Source organism: Ambystoma mexicanum, chromosome 6p (genome assembly GCF_040938575.1).
Source record: "Ambystoma mexicanum isolate Mex_15411 chromosome 6p, UKY_AmexF1_1, whole genome shotgun sequence".
NCBI classification, from domain to species: Eukaryota; Metazoa; Chordata; class Amphibia; order Caudata; family Ambystomatidae; genus Ambystoma; species Ambystoma mexicanum.
In genome coordinates this window covers 929997776-930021778 of record NC_090935.1, presented here as the reverse complement: position 1 = coordinate 930021778, position 24003 = coordinate 929997776, and positions in this window count along the sequence as shown.

Here is a 24003-nt window from a genome sequence, read left to right as displayed (position 1 = left end):
GTATATGCCTTACCTTGCTTAGTAACCAGTCTGCCCTGACCTGTCCTTATATGCCTGCCCGCTGCAAATGCATGCCCTAGCCATCCCGCTATTACCCCGCCTTAGCTAATACTAGGAAACTTCTCCCAATACAGCACTTGTCATCGCCCCCCCTTAATGCACTCCTCTGCTCACTACTCTTGGCTCCCTTACACCTACTTAGCCACCCCCAACCTGCACACACTTGTCCAACCTCCAAGCATGACCACCAGCACCCATCTGGATCATAAGTGCTACATTCCTCACAGACACGTCTAACAACCAATCTTTTGCTGTTCACTATGTGCAACTACCACCTTACCCTACCCCACTTCAAACTAATATTCTTACTAGCCTAAGCACATTGCTATACGCATAGCTCCCCACCCCAGATAACTCCCACGCAGTCAGAACACTACATTTGACCAGAGAGTGTATTATGTGCATTGCTCCATCCGTTACTTTGGTCTAAACTATCTGTCTCAGGATATACCTTCTTCATATGTCGATACTGCATTGACTAACTGACCGATGCATTTACCTTGTGTCCAGTCCCATATGCCACTTGGGATCAGCATACCTTTACCCTAATCTTTGCCTGCTGCTTCCTGTGCCCCGACTTTCACGCCTTTCTCACCTGTTTTAATCTACGCCTATCGCACACTGTGATAAGATTTACATGTTATTCTGGGCTAGCCTACCGTACTTACCTGTACTAACCTGTGGACTTTGAATTTTCCCATATTATGCTGTGTCCAAATGACATCTGACCATTTGATATGACCAACGCTGCATGGCTGTAATTGGAACACAGCATAATTAACGCACCAGCTGAACAACTCATCACAGTGCCCCCATCCTGCGCCCCCAACCTGACTATACTGTTGTTCATTATCCACTGCCTACTCTGCAGAATGTATCAGTGCTTCCCAGAGCCACCACCACTGTAGTTAGTTTGCGCTCCACAGTACATTTCTATACCTCATTTACTGATCGCTACTGTTCCTGATAGAGACCTCACCATTGTGTATACACTATCACTTCTGCAGCTTCTACCCTGCACCATAACTAGCCAGACATGAGAATCACACCTAATATCTTCTGGTATCTCAAATATCTCCTGAACATAGCCATCCTCCACACAACTCACCTCAAATTCCACAACATGGTCCCCACCTGCAACCACCCCAGCAAAGGTCAATGCATCTTCACAAGCACCACAATGCCAAACCCTTCACTCTCAGACAACATAGCCCCAAGTTGGTTCCTACCTACACACATCCATCCCAACATATGTCAACGCGTCATCACACGTACCGCATTGCCAAACCATACACTCTCCAATAACATAGCTCCAACTTGGTTCCCACCACCCTGCCTTCCAGATCACTGCAGCATGGTCAACAAAGACTCATCCCAACACCTACACACAATACTGTATCCACTCGCATCATCTAAACCACATGCTCTCAGACCCTCCACCCTCCTACCCTGCACAACCCGACCAGAAACCTTAGACTAGGTTCTCGGCCACACCAAACACATACTCCCATCAAGGCGCAACACAAACCTAAATCTGCCACTCTTGTCAAACACATCCTAGCATCTCCTGACCACTCGCACATTCCCTCTCCCAACGACTCCACCACACTGGTACTCAACAGAAAGGCACAGCCCACCACCCAAACGATCAAAGGTGCGCTCATTAACGCAAGATATCTAGCCGCACATGCTCTCGACATAGCTGATATCATCACCTCCAATGACCTTGACTTCCTAGCTATCACCGAGAACTGGCTTCGCGCAGCATCAGGACCTACCCTCGCACTAGCCATCCCAAACAGTTATTCCATATACCGCCTGGACAGACAAACAGCTAAAGGCAGAGGCGTCACCTTCATATCAAAGATCTCCCTCAATATCAGACACATACTCAATCAAAAACTCCCATCTGCAGAATTGCTCACCATCAAACTATCCACAACAACACACACACTATCACCATCCATCTTATATATAGACTGTCTGGCCCCAGCTCTTCCTTCAACAATGATATCGCCCTCTTGCTTTCTAACAACAAACCCAACTCACAGATACATATTCTAGGCGATGTCAATCTCGGGTATAACGACACCAAAGATGACAAAGCTAAAATGGTCGCCATTACTATCTCAGAGCTGTAGCCTTCGCCCATGCATCCAAGACTTTAGGCCCTGGCCACAAACACTGCAGCATAACACACCCATACAATCAAACATCCATCAAATATCCACAAATCAAACGTTTGTGTACTGTTTGATTTGTCGGATTTGTGTGTGAAGTTTTGGCTAAGTCATGCAATTAAGATTGTAGAGTTTGGTAACAAGCACTGTAGTATAACATATCCATGGAAGTAAACATTTTTGGATTGTGGTGTATGGTTAGATGTTTGCTTGAATGGTTGTGTTATGCAGCAGTATTTGTGACTTGAATTATTATATACTTACTGTTTGACTTTTTGTGATTAGATATATTTTTTTCATGACTTGGGTAACTGGATGAGATTTTGTTTTTCAATTTCTGTGATAAAAGAAAAGATCACATGTTAGTGTAGGTAGTTCATAATGAATTATTGCATTGCATATTAGACATTTCTGCATTATTTCGACCCTCATATTTAGTTCTTTAGAAGTACTATATTTCAAACCAGTGTACTGTGCAATTTGCTCAGTTTCTGTGTTTGTTTTCTAACTCATTGGGTCTGTGGGAAAAAATGAATCCATGCTGGATTAAAAAAATACCTTTTTTTGTTATGGTACAATATATTTCTTTCTTTGTTTTCAGTGCTTATTTGTTGTTTCTGGCTAATTTTTTATCTGTTGGCTTGTTGCAGATTTTTGGGGCACTTAGATACCTGTTGGCGTATTCTAACTGTTTATAGTTTTCAAATTGAAGTTTCGTTAATGTTTATGCACAGATTAGTTATTAAATATTGGTTTTAAGAATATATGAAATAAGCATTTATAAGATTTGCTGGTAATCTCTGCTTTAAAGTAATGGTAATATCATTACATTCGAACCATCCACAATTCTTTTTTATGTATGCAGTGTAGTGACCTGCATTGGTTGTGGCTCCTGTGTGGTAGATTATACCTATTGTTGTGAAGGTTTTCTTTATCAAGTGATACTTGACCATGTGTGAAACCAGTTAGCTTGCAGTTGTTTTTGGTACCATCTGCATTGTAACGTAAAAAGCATTAGTATTACGTACTTACTATGTTTCTGTATTTGTAAGGTGGATCGATTATCTGAATTGCAGGTAGTACATAATCTGCCATGGTTTTCATTTTGTACAAGTTGCTGAAATGGAATGGATTCACGGTTAGGTATTGATACATACACAAAACGTTCATTTGGGATTTGTTCCTGTGCAACATGGTTGCAGAGAGTGCATGCATATTTCCACATGTATGAAATCTGAAATATTTCATTCATAGGTATGTTTTTGTTATCCAGTACTTGTAGTAAGTACATTAGAAATTCTTGTGGATCGTCTTGTGAGTAGAGTGAATTTGACTATTCCAGCACAGTAGTCTAATTCTTGTCTTATTCCATGAACACTGTAGGTGTTGTCAGGATTGTTTGTTGCATTTCTATGAAGGACTAACATTGGCAAACTCAATTGGTCTGTATTGTGTAAGTAAATGTTGTCAATAATTGGTGGCAATTGAAATAGAATATGTATTGCTACATTTGCGTAGCAATTTACACCAGTTATATTTGAAAATTTGAATGGCCCTGATAGTTCTGTGTCCAAGTCATTTTTTCGGAGTGTGTGTTGCTTCTTTGAAGAAGTACTTGAGTTACTTTGAGCAATAGATTATTCTTTGATTGTAGTAATTGATGAAGCATTAGCTTCTTTTACTCTCTTTGGAAGATTTGCAGTGAGATCATGTTGCGTTTCTGTTTGAAGTAGTTCTCTTTTACAACGTTTTGCTTTTTGTGAAACAGGATAGGTTTTAAGATAAGGGTGTACAGTGAACGTAGTCTATTCTATTCTGGAATGCAAGGAATATCAGCATTCACTTTACTTGCATCAAAGTTGATTAGAAATAGTTCTTCAAGTGTACGTAAGCATGATAGTGCTTCGTAGCTCATGCCTTCTTTAAAGACTGTGTTCCCAATATCTATTAATGCTTTATCTAGTGTAAGACCTTGTGATTTGTGAATGGTGATTGTGTATGCTAGAGTTAGAGAAAATTGTTCTCTCCGTACATAGATGTCTTTGAAAAGAACGAATCGGGCTGTTGAGCATTCTATCCTTTTAACTTCTGATAGTTTGTCAAAGAGAATATTGACAAACTGAATGTTGTTGTCACGTGGGTATGTTTGAAAGCCAACAACTGTACCAAGTGCTCCATTAACTAGTCCTTGCTCCACGTCAAGGTTACGTTTAAGCATTACTCTATAGTTTAAAGATAATTTTAGTATTTTTTCCAAACCAGCTGTGTTGAATATAGAGTTTTCTAAGGTAATTAGTCTTGTTGTGGCTTGTTGACACATGGGTAGTGTCATACCATGTACGTCCAGTTTGTCTGTGGAGCAAACTTCAATTATTGGTTGCATTTCTTTTTTAACATTGTTTAATTGAATTTGGAACAGCTTGCAAGAGTTGGCATCAAGGACATACAATTGACATGTTTGTGTGCTAATTTTTCCATGACATCAGTAGCACATGAGTTATGGCCATAGAGTGCATGGATGTGTTGGGTTTTTAATATTGATTGTGCTTCTTGAGATAGTACACCAACTGTAATACTTTTTAAAATGTTGGCGTATGTGACGTCTGCAGACTGGCACATGTTTTCTGTTAATTCTCTGTATTGGAAATGTTGCCAGAGTTTTACATTTCCTATGCTGCCAGCCGTTTTATGGCAGAGTATGTGCCCTAAGGTTTTAAAAATAGGTTAACCTTTCACTGGTATCAATTGAAGAAGATCTACGAAAACAATAATGTGTTTTCCTCCAAATAGCTCATCGTAGTCTGTTTTGAGTACCTCTTGTAATCTGAGGTGAATCAAAGCCAACATTAGGTGGGAGACCATGCTCACTTCATCTATTTGTAGCATTTTCATTTGTCTCAAAACTGTGCATAGTTCCATTGCAGCTTCTGTAGAAAGTTTATAATATTCTAATTTGTTTTGGTATTCTACTGGAAGGAGTAGTAATTGATGTAAAGTGACACCACCTATGTTGTAGGCAGCTAAACCTGTGGGGGCAGTTACATCAGCTGACAGTTTGTTGTTTGTCAGTTGTTGAAGGAACTTGCTGATGATTTTGATTAAGAATGTTTTCCCTGAACCAGCTTCACCACTGACATATAGCAGTATAGGTTTGTAGGTTTTGGCAGGTACAGTTTTTATTTTCATGTTGTACACCCTGTTCAATTTGTTTTGTTACTTCTTGGAAAATGCTACACTGCCCATTGTTCAGTTTTGATTTCAGTAGAGTGAAGTCTTCTGTATTTTCTTCATAGTGACACATGGGGTTTTCTACTTCTGTCATAGCTAATTCTGCCTCATTTTCTATTAGTGGTTGTCCAAGTGGTTCTTGGCTTCCTGTTACAGAAAGTTGACTACTGTCAGGAGTGTCCTCATCTAGTTGGGCCTGGAGTTCTTCTTCATGTTGCTGTTCATTGTGCAACATTGATTTGTACTGTGAAAAGTTTACATATGTTATAGTGCTTTCAATTGCTTTGAAAGCATCTTCATAGGAGTCATAGATATCTAGTGACTCTTCTTCTTTTCTCCATGGTTTAAAAAGTTGTATAAGGGACATGTAATATAGTGCTTTATGTTGGGTTGTTTTTAATGACAATTTGATATGATTAATTAAGCTTTGTTTGGTAAGTTTCACTAAGCTGCCTTTACAATGTGTCACTCTGTATCTACCTTTGTTTTCATCTGGTTTTATATTATTTTTATATGTGAAGTTTTGGGCTATGTGGTATAGACACATGGTTTCCAAAGTGGTACTCCTGTTTGGGTAGTATGTGTCTAGTAAATATTTTTCAAAATGCCTTGGCTGTTAGGATCATTTCGGCTATTGTTTCTATGTCCTCATATGATTAGAGAACTCTTTTTCTAGATTTAGCAGAGACTTAGCCATACTATATTTTTAGATTCTTCATACAAAGCAGTACCGGTTAAAAGGTCTGCAGCTTCATAGCAGCCACATTCTCATTGAGAGGGCATTTCTATGCCTAAGCTGTACAATTTCTGTGACAGTGCTTTGTCAGATGATAGATCATCCCAGAGTTCTCGAAAATCTGTTTTTCTGCTTTGGTTAAGTAGGCTGTAATTTATCATGCAACTGCAGTGGAATTGTCTGCAATGTACTGCACATATATGTTTGCATTCCTTAAGAGGGCAATGATTGCATTGTAATCATTGATATATTTTGCTTCTTCTGTTCTTTATATGTAATATGTATTCTTAGATGATTTGACTTTGACACTATGTCTAACTGAAGACATGAAGTTATTTACTTGACCTGTTGCTGTAACTGATCTAGGGAAACCAAAATGGCATTTGGTGTAGTATTTCCCTTTGTTTTTATATGTGCGACAACAATATTTCCCACATTTGTTTATTTGAAATTGTAAAATTTGTGCATGAAGGTCACTATTTGTTGTTTGTGCAGGAATTTCACAAGTGACACATTTGTAGATAAACTGTAAAACCGTGACATCACTGTCTTGACCAAATTTAGGAGCATCTTTAATCCACAAAAGCATGTGGATGTGTGGTGCTCCTCTGGTTTGGTATTCGTTTCTCCAAAAGAAGTGTTCCACATGTCCGATGGGAGGAACAGTTTTTTTACAAATAAAGTGTAGCATAGCAATGAAGCGATGATGGAAATATCTTGAAACATTAACAGTATTTAGAGAGCAGAGTTCTCCTGGTGTTAGTATATCTATGTTTGTTTTGTTTTTGTTTGCTATGCGTAGGAAATCATGTAAATCTTCCCATGCATATTCTGCACAAATTAATGTAACAAACCAAATGGGTGGACAAAGGTTTCTTATCATACAACGTACATCTCTGTGACGTCGGAACCAGTATTCTTTTGTACCACACATTTTTGCTAACAGATTTGTAATGCTTGATTGTAGAATCTCATCTTTTTCTTGTACTTTTTGTAGTAATTGTGTAGCTGACATATTTTGAAAATGGGTACCTGATTTCAATGTGTGTGCAATTCCTTGCATATAGTTCCAAATTCACTTTCAAAGAGTAGGTGGAATATGTATTCCACATTTTGTCTAAATATGGGATCTTTGGAATACATTTGTAAAGAGCGGTATTCTGATGCTGTTATCTGAGTGGGTCTATCATCGTACCTTCTTCCTTTCCCAGTAGGAAAGAGTAGAGGAAAAGCATGTGCTTCTATACTTTTTTCCATTTTGCTGATTGGTGATCCATTGGTTTATTGCATTTGGTACATTTTCAGTGCATCATCTATGGAGTCTTTAGAGTGTAATGGATGCATTGTATAATGGTCTAAAATATTGGATACTGTAGCAGGATCTAGAAGTTGAAATTGACCAGTTTCTGGTGACTCTTCAATTATTTCAGTGGTTTCCGTCAGATTTTCTTCAATATTCATTTCTTTGTAGTATTCATTATTGGGCCACATTAGGACCCAGGCGGTAAGGGGTTTACGGCGGCGTAAACAGCGCCGACCCTTACCGCCTGATTCCGAGGTCCCTTAGCGCCATGGAGGATTTAACACCTGCTTTTAGCAGGTGTTAAAATCCATGGCGCTAAGGGACCTTGTTGTTAATTACGCCACCGTAATTTACGGTGGCGTAATTAACGCCTTCCCCACTCCCATTATGCCCTATGGGGCAAAAATGGGAATGGGGAAGGGTAAATGGGGATTGGGGACTTACCGCCCCGCCAACCTCAGAATGGGGCGGTAAGTCCGCCAACCACCATGGCGTAAACGTAGTTCACGCCATGGTGGTAAAGGTACGACCCAGGCGGTAACTTACCGCCTGGGTCGTAATGAGGCCCATTGTCTTTTAGATATTGCAAGGCTTGTCTTACTTTATGTAAGTCCACGAGTTGTTGCCAATTTATTTTGTCTTTTGTAGGTACACCATTTATTAAGACAATTAAAGATTGATCTATTGGATGTTGCACTCCCAGAGTGTGTACATTTTCTTTCAGATCTAATGGTAAATAAAAATACTTTCCCACAAATGCCTTTGACTAATTCAGAGGGAGGTATTTTTTCTGTTTTTGGTTGAAGACGTATTATTGCCGAAATGGGTGCACTGTTTGAATTATGATGCTCTCATATAAATTGAGTTGTTGCAGGAGGTTTGGTATTGGGAATAATTCCAAGTTATTTGTGATAGCATGTGAAAGAGTTTGGTTGTTGTCAAGTTTTGAAGTGCAGTAATTGCAAAGTATTAAGGGGTCAGTTATTTCTTATTTGTTTTCTGCTGTAAGGTAGAGAGCTAATTCAAACCATTTGGAATCTTCATTGTCTTCTATTTTGTATGTTATGTCTGTAGTTTATGTGCTACTTTTAGAAAAAGTTCTGCGGCAACACACACACACATGGTTTGGTACTTCAGCGGATGTACTTCTAAATTTTAGTATTTCTTTTTTGTATGTGTGTAGTAGAAGTTTGCCATCTGTACAATTTTGTTGTAAAGCTATTTCATTTTGTGAGTGGCTTTCACTTCCAAAATATTTTCTCTGGATATGCTCTATTTCTTCGAGTAGGTCTTTGGATGTACCATGTAGAAGATTGTTATTTAAATTGGCTAGTGCTAAAGCAGGACTTTTAGCATAGTACAGTTTGTTGACTAGATTTCTTATAGTTGAATAATGTGATAGAAGGTGATTTTGCAAATAGGTCCTGAAATGCAGGCTAATGAATGCCCTTGTAGTCCTGTGTATTTCCACACTGGACAGGTATTCATATGTTGTAGTAGTTTAATTTGAATTTGTCTTTGCCTTTCGCATACTGATTGAGGAACTGGCGTAAAGATTTGAAAGATTTTTTGCCAATGTTACAAATTGACGTGCATGGCCATTTGTAGACTGGACATTTTGGTTCAGTGGATTGGGGAGGTGATCCTGAGTTTCCTGGGGATATTTTTGTGAGCAGAGTTTCTTTTTCCTTAATGGTGTTATTAAGTTTTTCATACCCACGTCCACTGCTATGTATGGCAATTGTGTTTGTTTGCTTTTGTTTGCATGCTTCTTTATTAAAATATGTTTCTGTGCTCGTGGTGTGACTCCATTCACCTCCACAGATATTTAATATTTAAGAACTTATTTTGTTGACATTTTGTTTATTGAAAATTCTTTTTTGTAGTTTAGTAGTTCGTTTTGTTAGTGGTTTCATTCTGTTTAAAACTAAAATAAATAACTTCCTTTTGGGAATGATTGCACTGTCTATGAGAGCTTCTAAGATTCATTTTCTACGGTAGGTTTTAAGGGTTTTGCTTGATTTCGCTCCTTTTTTATAAGATTGTGAAGGACTCTGTGGTGGAACATTTTTTGTAAAATACTTTTTTTGGTATGTTACTTGTCACTACATCAAGATTTATTGGAGCAATGTTAGTAGTACTGGTAGCTGAATTCTTGTTAATCAATTTCTGTTTCATTTTACATTTTGAAAGAGGAGGCAAAGTTTCTGTACTGGAATCTTCTTTTGTTTTGCTTATTGACTGTATTAGCTGTTTTGTTTTAACTTTTTGTACAAATTCTGCTAGAGATGGATGCTTATTTTGGACACTTTTATTTTGATTTGCTCTATTTCTGCGTTGCTTTCTATGAACTTGCTTTTTCGTAGGCATTCTTTGGGGTCTGTTGGAAAAAAAAAGAAGGTATGGGTTGGTTGTTGTGCAATGTATGTGTGCTGTGCGCATGAGTGTTTGTGTATGAAGGTAAGGTTGTATTTGGAGGTGTGTGATTGTGCAATGGCCAGCTACAATTTGGGAAGGCTATTCTTGTATTTGTGTGTTACTATAATGGGGTTTAGATGACAATACAAAGTAAGCTATTATTGAGGAGAAGCACTAATACTAAATCTAATGGTATAGTATTAAAACAGTTCTTTGTTCTGCAATACTAACATTGTAGGGGCTGATTTATTGAAGTCGTGGGCCGAAAAACGGGGATTTGTGTGCCATTCTGTCTGCATATCCATGTTTAACAAATGGGGACTTGTGGGCAGAATGGCACACAAGTCCTTGTTTTTTGCGCAAAAATTACATGAATCAGTCCCACAGTGTGTTTGAGTAACAATTAAAAACAATATGGTAGTGTTGTACTTACTTTTATGTACGGAACAAGTAGGATTCTTTTGAGTTGTTGTTTTAGTTCAGATGCTGCTGCTATTCAGGAGAGTGGTCTTCACTGCAATTGTAAAAGAAATAAGTTAGTGAATATGTGTGTTTGTAGCACTGTTGTTAATGTAGACATTGATTTTTATGTTTTTGTAGCAGTAGTGTTTTTTGATAACTGAACATAGAGTGTGAATGCAGTTTCTTTTGCATATGTGCAGCTTGTATATTGTACTTAGAATCTGTTAGTTGACCATGTTTTGCAAGTGAGTATAATACTAAGCGTATGAAACTCACTTGTTTTTTTAATTCTGTGTTATTGGATGTTAGGGAGATAGAAGAAATGATTATATACTTATTTAGCTTTTTATAGGGTAAATGGCAGAAACTGTATAGAAAAGCATGGAATGTATGCATTTGTCTAGGTGTGTGTAATATAGCAGGAGGATGTGATGTAGAGCCAGTGGTATTATTTCAGCTGGGAGCTTTTCTAATGATAGTGTCTATCTGTGTGAGTGTATAAAGATTAAACTGTTATTTCTCCCATCTTTTAATATGAAATTACACTTTTTTTGATAGCTTTGTGTGTAAAAATAAAATTTAGATAGCAGAAAGGTTTGGAAGTGACAGTTGATTATAGCAGACGGGAAAAATAACAGTAAATTCATTTGATAAGTTATACAGGTTAAGTGGCAGTTACCCTGTTTATATGCATTTATGAGAGTTGTACATGTACTGTGCAGAAAATATGCATACCTGTAGTTTTTATTCATGCATGTGGATATGCATGAAGCTGCAAGTAGAAAGATTGGAGACATGTACAGTGGTTTTTGTAGTAGGTGCTTTCCAATGTCATGAGACTTGTACTCAGCGTGATCAACAGTACATTTGAAGTGCTGAACAATGATGACGGAGTTAGATGTAGAGGTCTTGGATTTTGATTGGTGGATAGTTGTGTGACTGCTTAGCTGTATCCAATGAGGGAATGGCACAGAGAGTGAAGTGGAAAGGGTAGAAGGGCTGTCTGAGGGTTACGTGCTCCACGGATGCCGCGGCTGTCCACAGACAGGGCGTGCCACATAAAGGGTTTTCCAGCAAATCCAGCATGGAAAGGGGACTGTGGGGATTAGCCAATCAGCAGTTGAGGTTGTGGGTTTTTGTTGAAAGAGGTTGTGTGTAGTGAAGATGGCAAAGGTAGAGAAAATCAGTGTGTTGCTAGTTGGAGATATGTTTGTGCATGGTTTGGAGGAGTATGCTAAATGCAGGAATGTGGCAAACAATTTTGATGTTAAAGGAGTGGAGGTGGTGTGGAGCACTGTGCCTGATATCAATGTGCAAGGAATTGTACAGTTTTGTGAAGATATGGGCAGGATGAACCGTCCCCATGTGGTAGTTTTGCACTGTGGTGCTTTGCATTTGAGCTATGTCAGTGCTCCTACTTTGTTGGCAGATTTGGAACACTTGGTTCAAGCAGTAATGAAAGTCCTTCCAAATGCCAAAGTTATTTTTCTGGTTTAGTACCTAGGGCAATATGGGACAATAGTTCTGTTTTTTGTCCTCAGCAAAACATTGCTAAGTCTGTAATCAACAGAGACATGTTTGCTTTCATGCTTAGAGCTAGTATGTTCTTTTGTAATAATGAGAACATTGATTGTGGTATTGCTGTTTATTTTAAAGAAGATGGCATTTCTTTATCTTTTATGAGAAATGCCATGCTGTTTTGGAACATAAGGGTTGCTTTGGAGAAACTTTTGTGAACATTTTAGGAGTGAAATAAGAGAAATAAAACAAAAAAATACAAAATAAAAGGTGTCTCTCAAACATCTGCAAAAAAGGTTGGTTCTGAAAAGAGCCTTTTTTTTTTTTTTTTAAAGCACGACACACAAGGAAAGAAGGGGATAGGAGGGTAAGGAAGGGACACGAACCACGGAGATAAGAAAGGCAGGTGGAGAGAGTAAGATGTAGGGTGGGCCTTATTCAGGTAGTGGGCAGACCTTCTCGTGCTCCTTGACTGCAGTAAGGAAAGCACCCCGAAGATTCCCCCCTGCAAAGTACTGCGTCACAATACATACACAATATTGTGACCCTCGAAAGGTAAGGGTCAACAGCATCATTTATGGCCTGTGAGGCAGCTGGAGAGAAGCGCTGTCTCACATGAGTGTCTCTTGTGGTGACAGGAGCGGAAACGGAGGATGCTGTAGAGGAACTCAACCTACCATATTTATCACAAGGTACAACCTTGCAAATAGCCCCACCATGGAACAACCTCAGGTGTCACTTAATTGATGGCATACTAAAGCTGTACGAACCAGGTCTTCCACGACTCAGCACCATGCGGCTCTGATTGCAGGTGACCTTATTCGCAAAAGCCTTTGGCATTCCCCCAAGAGTGGTAAACAACCGCCACACCCAAGACTCACGGTGAGTGTTGGTAGTATAGACGTCCACTTCCTCAACCTCGTCATCCTCTTCATCCATCTCCACTGCATCCTCATGCCTGTTCCCTTCTGCAGGCCCTTGGTGATGTGGTGGTGGTGGAGGGGGTGGGGGTGGTGCTGAGGCAGACGTAGCACCAGCTGGAGCAGCAGCAGCCATGAATGCGATCAGGTTAGATGATGGAAAAGCAGCAAGAGCAGCAAAAGCTGAAAAAGTCAATCTGCAGTAGTAGAAATACAGAATGAGGATGAGCTCTGGGGTGTGGCCTTTTATAGGGATGCAGGTGCACGCTTCCCATCAGTGGGGTGCTGTCCGCAGACAGATCGAATACCAAAAAAAGGCTCAAAAATTCCAAAAAGTATGTAGATCACCAAAGACATTGTCTGGGACATGTGCAGTGGTGAACTTTTACTGTAAAATACTTTGGATTGTCCAAAAAAATACTTTTAAAGTGTTCAGGGACCCAGACAGTGTCTGCAAATAAGGACACACGCTTAGCATGGGTGCGGTCACATGATGACGCCGCGGACACGTTTGCGAATGGGAGGGCTGTCCACAGGACACCAAATGTGCAAGGACAGTTGTGTGCGCATGCGCGCGGGTGTTCTACAGACAGTGTTCAGGTCCTCAAACTAATTAAAAGTGTGACAAACGTGCGACGGACAGTTACGGACAGGCGCGATGTTCGTAGGACCTATGGGGGTGGTGCGCATGTGCATAGATGTTCTACGGACAGTGCAGACACTCATATTTTAATTATGAACAGTACAAACAGGTATTGTGTCCTCAGGACACCTCCATTTTGGTTAATTACGGACATCCGGACATCGAGTGTGTTCTAAGAACATTTTCATCTTGATTGCGGACTGTACGGACAGGTATAGTGTCCTAGGACACCTCCATTTTGGTTAATTGCGGACATCCAGGCACCAGGTGTGTTCTAAGAACAGTTCCATTTTGATTGCGGCTAGTACGGACAGGTATAGTGTTCTAAGGACACCTCCATTTTTGTTAATTGCGGACATCCCGGACATCGAGTGTGTTCTAAAAACAGTTCCATCTTGATTGCGGACAGTACGGACAAGTATAATGTTCTTAGGACACCCCCATTTTGGTTAGTTACGGACATCCCGGACACCGGGTGTGTTCTAAGAACAGTTCCATCTTGATTGCGGACAGTATGGACAGGTATAGTGTTCTTAGGACACCCCCATTTTGGTTAGTTGCGGACCTCCTGGACACAGGGTGTGTTCTAAGAACAGTTCCATTTTGATTGCGGACACTACGGACAGGTATAGTGTTCTTAGGACACCCCTATTTTGGTTAATTGTGGACATTCCGACACCCTAACTGCCTTTTTAAAAAAAATAAGACACAAAGGAATGAAGTAACAACACATAATATTTTATTATTATATACAAATATAACATTTATGAAAGAGAGGGGGAAGCATAAACTGACACAAATACAGGTGAATTAGGGGTTTGGAAAGTATGGATGGGACGGGATGAAGGATCATACAATTTTTCTTGGTGGTGAGGGTTTGGGGATAGTTGACATGGAGAGGGGAACAGGTACATGTGGGACAAAGATATTTAATATTTTCTTTTATGTGGTCCTCCACAAAATGTTTTAAAAGATTGAAATTTTCCATTAGCATATCCATTTTTAGTATGATTGTCTTCACTCATTTCATCACGTGGGAAATGTTCCTCAAGCCGTTCCAAAGTACTGGACATTTCTGTGTAAAAAAAGAAATATATTACTTTTAGTGTATCTAATTCAGAAAGTTTAGAAATATATAAGAAAAATGAAGTTTACTTACTAGTTTCTGATAGGTTGTTGTTGTTACAGTTTTGTAGGTCTGCTGTTGCTTCTTGCTGTGTAGTTTCTGTGAGGTAATTATGCTGGAGGCATGTCTTTTTTGTTTTGGTATGCTCCATTCTAGTACATATGCTATTTAAATGGACGGTTGTTGTTTTACATATATAGGTTCTACTTCCAATTTATTATTACATATCATGTGTTCATGTGCTGCTTTTTCATCTTGTTCAGTGTTTATATGTCATGATAAAACAATTCAAGATACCCTTGAGTTTTTGGATAGTGTTGATGTTTTCCGCTTCCGTCTGTGGACATACGCACAGTCCGCGGACATCAAAATCACTAGAGGGGGTTCAGTGTATTCTATGTTACATGTATATAAAGTAAGGGAATCCTAGCAAACACCTATGAAATTCACACTATGCATATTTATATTCAGAAAAAAAAAAAATTGATAAAGGGGGTTATGGTTAAGTTGCACTATTAAAAACCTATGAAATTCAGAAAAAAAATGTTGTTAAAGGGACAAAATGGTTAAGTTGCGCTACTAAAAACCTATGAAATTCAGTGAAAAAAACATTGTTACAGGGATGTTATGGTTCCAGGTAAACCAAAAAAAACTGAAATTCGCCAGTTATGGTAAGCTAAGCAACCATGACTCGCACCACCACCTTGCACTGCTAAAACTAACACCCAGGACACTCGTCTGTTTTGGTACTCTATTTTGACTGTAATCCAACCCCTGTGCTATGTGAGGGGGAGGTTCCCCCCTCACTGTCAGGGGGCTGGATTACCTTCAGTTTCACGTCCGCGTGCGTAAAGCACGCCAACGTGAAAGTGAAAGTAATTTTCACTGCAGCAGCCATTTCGGGCTGCTGCGGTGAAAATGAAAGGTGAGTCTCCACCTTTCTCCCACTCGATCTCTGGCTGTATATAAGCTGGAGATCGAGGGAGGTGTCGTTGGAAAGGGGAGATTCTCCCCTTTATAACGACACCCTTTGTGTAAGCATTGCTGCTCACGGATCGGGCGCAGGGTGCTTGATCCGCGGGCAGCAATGCCCACTAGACACCAGGGATGTCTTTATGGTGCAGGGGGAGGGGTGGCTGATTATTAGGTAAGCAACCCCTCCCACTGTGGCCCCAAAGCATGGTGCCACATGTATGGAGACCTCTGGGGGCGGATGGGTGACCATCTGCCCCCAGGGGTAGGGGAAAAGAAATGAAAAAAAAGCAGAGAAAATAAAGTATGGGAAGGGGGAGGGGGTTGGGGACCCTAGACACCAGGGATTTTTTTTGTGGACGTGTCCTTGGAAAGGAGAGTTTCTTCCCTTTCCAACGATACCCTTTATGTAAGCATTACTGCTCCCGGATCAGGTGCAGGGCTCTCAATCCGTGGGCAGCAATGCCCACTAGACACCAGGGATGTCTTTGTACTATGGGGGAGGGCAAACTGCTTACTAGGTAAGCGCCCCCTCCCCCCATGGCCCCAAAGCATGGGGCCACATGTACGGCGACCCCTGGGGGTAGATGGGTGACCATCTGCCCCCAGGGGTAGGGGAAAAGAAATTAAATAAAAGCGGAGAAAATAAAATATGGGAAGGGGGGAGGGGGTTAAGGACACTAGACACCAGGGATTTTTTTTGTGGAGGTGTCATTGGAAAGGGGACATTCTCCCCTTTCCAATGACACCCTTTGTGTAAGAACATTGCTGCTGCCGGATCGGGCACAGGGCGCTTGATCCATGGGCAGCAATGCCCACTAGACACCAGGGATGTCTTTATAGTATGGGGGGAGGAGGTTACCCGTGTTTTAGGCTTTCCCCTTGGCGCCCAGGTAAGTGCACCCCACACATGTGGGGTACCATTTTCATCGGGACACCTGTGGGAACGCCTGATGGTAGGACATGTGTTGTTGGCGGCATGTTTCGGTGGGTGAGCCGAGTGAAATATGCGGAAAATGATTTTTTTTGGCCAGATTTTGGAATATTTGCTGGGGTTTCTGGGTAATACATTCTGGGCCGATTTGTGCAAGTCAGATCTCTGTGGATTTCAATGGGTGTCCTCTTTTCAAAAATGCATGGGGTTCCCTGTTTTCCTTGGTGGCTTGGACACTCTAGGCCCAAATCTGTAGGGTGTGCGCATGAGCAGAATTCCTGAAATGATGCTGTGCCGAAGGACTTGGGTTTACCCATGTTTTAGGCTTTCCCCTTGGTGCCCAGGTAGGTACACCCACACGTGAGGTACAGTTTTCATAGGGACACCTGCGGGAATGTAGGATGGTAGGCCATGTGCTGTTGGCGGCGTGTTTTAGTGGGTGAGCCAAGTGCAATGTGTGGAAAATGTTTGTTTTTTTTGCCACATTTTGCCGGGGTTTCTGGGTAATACATTCTGGGTTGATTTGTGTAAGTCAGACCTCTGCGGATTCCCACGGGTGTCCTCTTTTCAGAAATGCATGGGGTTCCCTATTTTCCTTGGTGGCTTGGACACCCTCGGCCCGTATCTGTATGGTGTGCCCGTCCGGAAAAATTGTGAAATTCATCTTTCGGAACAGACATGGGGTTAGGGGTAGTTTAGGCTTTCACCTTGGGGCCAAAGTAAGTGCACTCACACATGTGAGGTACCATTTTCATCGGGACACCGGTGAGAACACGGGACGGTAGCCCATGTGTTGTTGGTGGCGTGTTTCGGTGGGTGAGCCGAGTGAAATGTGCGGAAAATGGGGGGTTTTTTTGACACATTTTGGACTTTGCCAGGGTTTATAGGTAATCAATTCTGGGCTGATTTGCACAAGTCAGACCTCTGAGGATTCCCACAGGTGTCCTCTTTTCAGAAATGCATGGGTTTCCCTGTTTTCCTTGGTGGCTTGGACACCCTAGGCCCAAATCTGTAGGGTGTGCTCTTGAGCAGAATTCCTGAAATGATGTTGTGCCGAAAGACTTGGGGCTACCCGTAATTTAGGCTTTCCCCTTGGTGCCCAGGAAGGTGCACCCACACATGTGAGGTAGCATTTTGCTCAGGAAACCTGTGGCAATGGGGACAGTAGCCCATGGGTTGTTGGCGGCGTGTTTCGGTGGGTGAGTCGAGCGAAATTTGTGGAAAATGTGTTTTTTTGCCACATTTTGGACTTTCCTGGGGTTTCTGGGTAATACATTCTGGGCTGATTTGCGCAAGTCAGAGCTCTGCGGATTCCCACAGGTGTCCTCTTTTCGGAAATGCATGGGGTTCCCTGTTTTCCTTGGTGGCTTGGACACACTAGGCCCAAATCTGTAGGGTGTGTGCATGAGCAGAATTCCTGAAATGATGCTGTGCCGAAAGACTTGGGGTTACACGTGTTTTAGGCTTTCCCCTTGGCACCCAAGTAGGTGCACCCACACATGTGTGCTAACGTTTCCATCGGGACACCTGTGGGAATTCGGGAAGGTATGACATTTGTTCTGTTTGTGTGGTTTTCATGACGTTTTGACCCATTTGCTGGTGCCCTTTGTCACACAACCCTTTCATTTCCCAAATGTGCCCTACATTTAGTCGCTGCTTTAGGGACCATACATTTTTGTAACCTGCACAAGTCACCACCCTTGAAAAGGTCTGCCTGTGCTCTTTCAAAAAATGTATGCTTGCCATTCCTCACCAGATTGGTTTTCCTGATTTACACATGCTAAGTATGTCTGTTCAGGCCGTAAGCATAACACTCCTGTGTACCATGGCTCAGTGTTTGGCTTGTGGTATTGCTTGTTTTGTGAAACACTACAAAAATGTGGGCTTTCCTAACTGCAGGAGTCAGGGAAATGTAGCAGAGCATTGCTTTTCTCAAAATTCATAGAAGCCTTTGCCGTACCAAGCCAACCATGTCCACCATATACCTTTTTTTTCGGTCATTTTCCTGCTTTTTCCCCAAACTATGACATTTTCCCCTACCTAGTCGTTGCCCGACCTTTGAAAATCACCCCTTTCAAAACTTGGAATTTTGTCTACTGTTCAGAAATGTATGCCTTTCTGTCCTCCAATTCGGCTTTCCTACCCTTTTCTTCCATTCCGTCCATGCATGTCCAATTGGCAAAAATGGCCTAAATCCCCTGCCTCTCACAAAACGGTTGATAACCACATCAAATTATTTTTTTTCGTTTCCACTCAACCTGTTCTTGAAAGCCAGGAAATTGGGGAATTCAGCACAGCAAACCATTTGTTCCTAGCTCTTACAAGGAAAAAACAACAGGCTTCTTTGTGCATCATTTTATTGGCATTTTTTGAAAAAAACTCATTTTCCCCCTTTTTGGTTATTTTCTCTCACCCCCCTACAGCAACCTAGGATTCCTGGGTGACGTTACAACCGCTTACATGTGGGAAAAAAGGGACTAAATTTGGCTAAGATATCTCATGTAACAAAAAAGTAACAAGGATTTCAATGACGAGATACCAAAATCACCAAAAAAAGGCCTTGGCACTGGGGTGAAAACTCGTGGCACTAAAAGGGTTAAACAAAAAAAAAGTTTGCTAGTGTACGTTCTGTTCTTTCATTGCACGCTGAGCTCCAATTTCACTGCAAATGAGCTTTCAATTGTGTGCATTTATTTTTAAGGCAACGCTGTGGAGTGTGTAAGAGGATTCAATTCAACACTACAGCTAAGTCAATGCCTAGTCTGGGATACTGAATGGAAACCCTTATTGATATATCTTTATGTCCAGTTCATGCGTTCTGGATGACTACCCCTATATAACACCCCTCTCTTGGAATCCCCCTGACCCCACTGAGCCAAGAAGTAGTTCTGTTTTGCAAGTTAAAAGGTTTATTGAGAATTTAAACAATATATATATATATATCACACTTTATAATAAATTAATAATTGAATATCACACTTAATCTGATATGATAAAGATTAACAACGGAGAATCTGGCACTAGCCCACTTCTTTATAATCACTAAGGAGTTGACATGAAATGGATAAGGTAGCACACTGGTAAATAGGGACAGAAGAATAATGTGGTAGAGAATGCTTTATAGGGTTCAAGGAAATGCAAGGTTGAATGAATGAAATGCAGTATAGAAGATAAACTGATATGGTTTCACAAAAGACAAGGTAATCACTTTCCCTTTGTGGCAATTCACCCCCCCCCTATACAATGTAAGGAGATGGAAGGAAGAGCACACGGTTCAGGTATACAATCACAATGTAATACAGAGTTCCAGTTTCCCAGCAAGCTTAGAGGAGAATAGATATGAGTTTTACACAGGCTCAAAATGCTTTTAATATGGTGACAATGCAGTGAGAAATATGCTGAAAATGCTTTTAATTCCCTTCAGGAGGTTCAGGTTGAGGATTAGTTGGTTTAAATTAGTTCAGGCTTACTTTAGCAATGTTCTAGGAATGATTGGCAGGTTAAACGAATTTTTGGCAAATGAAAGCAAGGAAGCTGCTGTTTTCACACGTGGAGAAATTTGCAAATCGCGGCAAATTCGCGAGTGCGTTTTTCGCGATTGCGGCGAAAGTATAGGGAGTAGGAATGTGGTTCTAGGTTCGTTGAAAAGGCAAGATACCCAGCTTTCAGAGGAAAGTTACTGCAAGTCTCTAAGACAAACGGTCACGGAGATATGAGCGATATGGTAAAGGTCGTTTTTCAGATTTGAAATTTTAAAAGTTCAAAATGACAAGTTACAGCTTGCAACTAGAAAATGACAGGTGACAGCTTTGCAAATGACAGGTGACAGTTAGGAGACAGTTCTGGTTAGATTAAAATAGATTGAATTATATTATTTTAACTAAGAGATTGGTTCTGCACAGTTCTGCTAGGTACTCACAATATATTTTTGAAATAAATGGGCCTCGCCACGGATCTGGTCAACAGGTTTTCTTCACTCGCCACGGACGGTTTCTGCGCCCAGCGTCTGGGTCAGCTCACTAGTTCTGCGAACAGCGGTCTGGGTCAGCTCTGCTCTACCTCTAGTTCTGGATACTGCTCTGCTTTCTCTGGGTACACACTGCTTCTGGATCTTTCTGCACAGCTTTCTCTGGACCCAGCGCTGATCTGCACGGCTCCTGGATGCTGCTATCGCTGTTAGGTTTGCTGGATGCTGAGGCCCACTGAGAAGAGTTCTCAGTTTGTGGGTTTAGGCCCTTGCTTTGAGTTCTGAATCAAGTTCTTTGGAGTTTTAAAGTCTAAGTGTTGAATCTAGTATCTTCTGGATGTTGTGGTGTCCGGCAGAGCGCGTTTCAGCAAATGGAATTGAATGTCCCTATCTATCCTGACTGTCTGCTTTTATGTGTTTTGAAAGTGGGTGGAGAGGCTAGCTTTCTAGGCCCAACCCCTTCAGAGTTCTGATAGGTTGGAGAATTCTTTGCGTTCTCACTGGAGAGCAGGATTGTGTGTCAGAATGATGTCATTTAATGGCTTTCAGAAAGGACACTCCCCTGTCAAATTGCACACAATCTATATTTGATCAAAAAGACATATTTGCACAGGTACACATTTGTTTAAAATTACATGCACCCATCACATATCACAGGAGGTATACCCTGTCCAAATCTGCTCTTCCTGAGAGCTTGCATTGAGAAATGGGAACTTTTTGCGCTTTTGGTCGGGTTACCAATATCAGATTCTTACTCAAATTTACCCAAATGTGTGCAAGGCATGCAGGCATTAATTGATGAAGTATCAGACTCTTCACATGCAGACATTTTAAGTAATACCCTCTCAACTGCTAGTTTGCCCCCCAGATCATACCACCGGTTCTAAAAACCTCTTAAAATGTGGGCAGAAAAATCACAAGAATTATGGTATCATTTATAAAATTTTCACAAGTCCGCTCTATGAATGATCGATCTTTTTAGAGTTATGTTCTGGCCCCAAAGGGGTGTGGTTTCCCCCCAGCACAAGGTTGAATTTCTGTTTTTTCCAGTTCTGCCAAGCCAGCTTGGTCTCACATGCAGTGCTGCTCCCCTTTCCTTCCAGGAGGAAGCCACATTTACGACTCCCACCAATAAAACATTTGCCTGAGTCAGGACAGGGCTTTGTTCAATTTCCTGCAGAGCCCAGGTAATTCAATCAGAGAAGTGTCATATCCCTTTTGGTGGGAGCAGCAAAAGGCAGCTAGGCCTGGGAACACAGCTGTTGTGCAAGTCTCAACTCCTGTCGGGGGTAGCTGGTGGGCAGAATTCAGTTCCTTAAGCCAGGCCCCAGCTAATGTCACTTTTAGTTACCCAGTTTTCTGCATTCAAATAAAACTAACCATTTTTACATATGCAGCTAGAATGCTGATTCTAAGTTTAAAACTATGACATTTAAACAATTGCAACCTATGTGACACTCAAAAGTAGGTCACTCAGTTAATTTAAACATTTTCGATTTTTGGTAGTTTTAAATCCAGTTTCAGTTAGGCTGCTGCAGACCTGCAGAGCTCAGCCAGTCTTGTTATGAACATTCAAGTCACTTCAGAATATAACTTTACATTGGATCCACCTCTCAGTAAGTCTTTCTTTGGCCTGCTTTGGGTTCATGTATTCAGTTTTACACAAAGTCTGGTGGTTTTAAAACGCCGGCTTTCTGATAGTGGTGAGTACTGGTAATGCAACAATTTTTGGGATTTTTCTTGGATTAATGCATTCCAAACAGGAATGGTTCTTACATGGTAGTAAATCCTTGCTTAACATTGTTTGATGGGGCTCCTTACAGTAAAATCGTTATGTGGAACCCCACAAAAGGGTTGAATCTTTAAAGTGGTCCGGTGAGCCACGATTTCAGCAACTTTTTGACATCAATAACAGTGGATTTTGTTAACAAAGATCTTTCTTTACACTGGTGGGTGGCAAGTGAGGTAACCATTTTGGTGTGCGCACAAACTGCCTGGTTCTCCTGGATTCTGGCCCACTTGTGGGCTTTTTGGCCATCTTGGATTTTGTAAGCCTACAGCACCAAATGTTGCAGCATGATAGCTCAAATGTGGGTCAGGACACCCAACAAATCCCCCCACGTGACTGTCCTTTGAATTTGAGTCGATGGGGAGTCGGGTGCACAAGGGTTTTGACCCACGCACTGGTCTGTCCGCATAATCTTCTTCCAATTCTGCAAATGGCACAGTTCAGCATCTTTTCCTCCATCCGGTACTGATCGATCGGTTCTCCTCGCCGGTCCTGATGAGAATATTGGGCGGTACCCTGGGCCCCTTGCGTCTCTGCTCCCGGTCTCCGGATCTTCCTCCTTGGCCAGTCTCAAGGTTTTCTTTCTCCTAGGACGACAAAGGAAGAGCGGCAATACCTATTCATAGACATTTTTCCCCCACCATTGATATAGTGGGGTGGCATATACATTTATAGTCAAAACATATGAACATGCACATTTCTTTTTGCATTCAAAAACCAAAACACCCACATTGAGAAACTCAGAATTTGATAGGCGATATGTAGGATATTTTAAGTTAGAACTGAATTAATCTGAGACAGTACCCTCTAGGATTCCAGAGGATTCCACCAGTTGTTGCAGAGTGTGCCTGGGATGGCAACACTTCAACTGGTTAATGTGGACCCACTTGTCTTACCCCTCTGCCAAACCGCCTTTGGGGATGCGGATCTTGTAGGCCACAGGGGAGATCTTGTCTATAATCTCAAAGGGTCCCTTCCATGTAGGCAAACATTTTCGCTGTTTGGCCTGGTTCCTTTGGAAATTGTATAGATAGACCCGGTCCCCCACCTGATATTCCTTCCTGGAAGTCTTCAGGTCATAGTGGGTCTTCATGCTATCAGCTGATCTTTCTAGATTCCGCTGAGCGTAAGCAAAAGCAGGTTGAAGGTGTTTCCTTAAATTCTCCACATACTCATGAGTTGTGGAGGCATTTATCAGTGTCTGCTCTTGGGTCCTGTAGAGCAAATGCTGAGGAAGCACCATCTTGCGCCCAGTCATCAACTCAAATGGTGACATTTTGGTTGCAGATGAAGGGGTAGATCTGATGGCCATTAGGACCAGAGGTAATCGGATATCCCAACTTGGCCCAGAATCTGCCACAAACTTCTTTAATATGCTCACAATGGTTCGGTTATATCTCTCTACTGCCCCAGAAGAAGCTGGCCGGTAAGAAATATGCAACTTCCTTTTGGCCCCCAGTATCTCCCACATCTTTGTCATCACTTCACTGGTGAAGTGGCTACCTCTGTCTGACTTAATCCTTTGAGGTAGGCCGAAACGGGAAAAGATGTGGTTAATCATCAGGGCAGCTGCAGTTTCTGCCTTGCAATTTGGGGCTGGGAGACATTCCACCCACTTGGTAAACAAGCATGTAACGGTCAACATGTACTTGTTTCCTCTAGACGAGCGAATCACAGAGCCTACAAAGTCGATTTGCAAATCTGACCATGGCAGTGTCATCCCCCGCTTTTGGAGAGGCACGCGGTG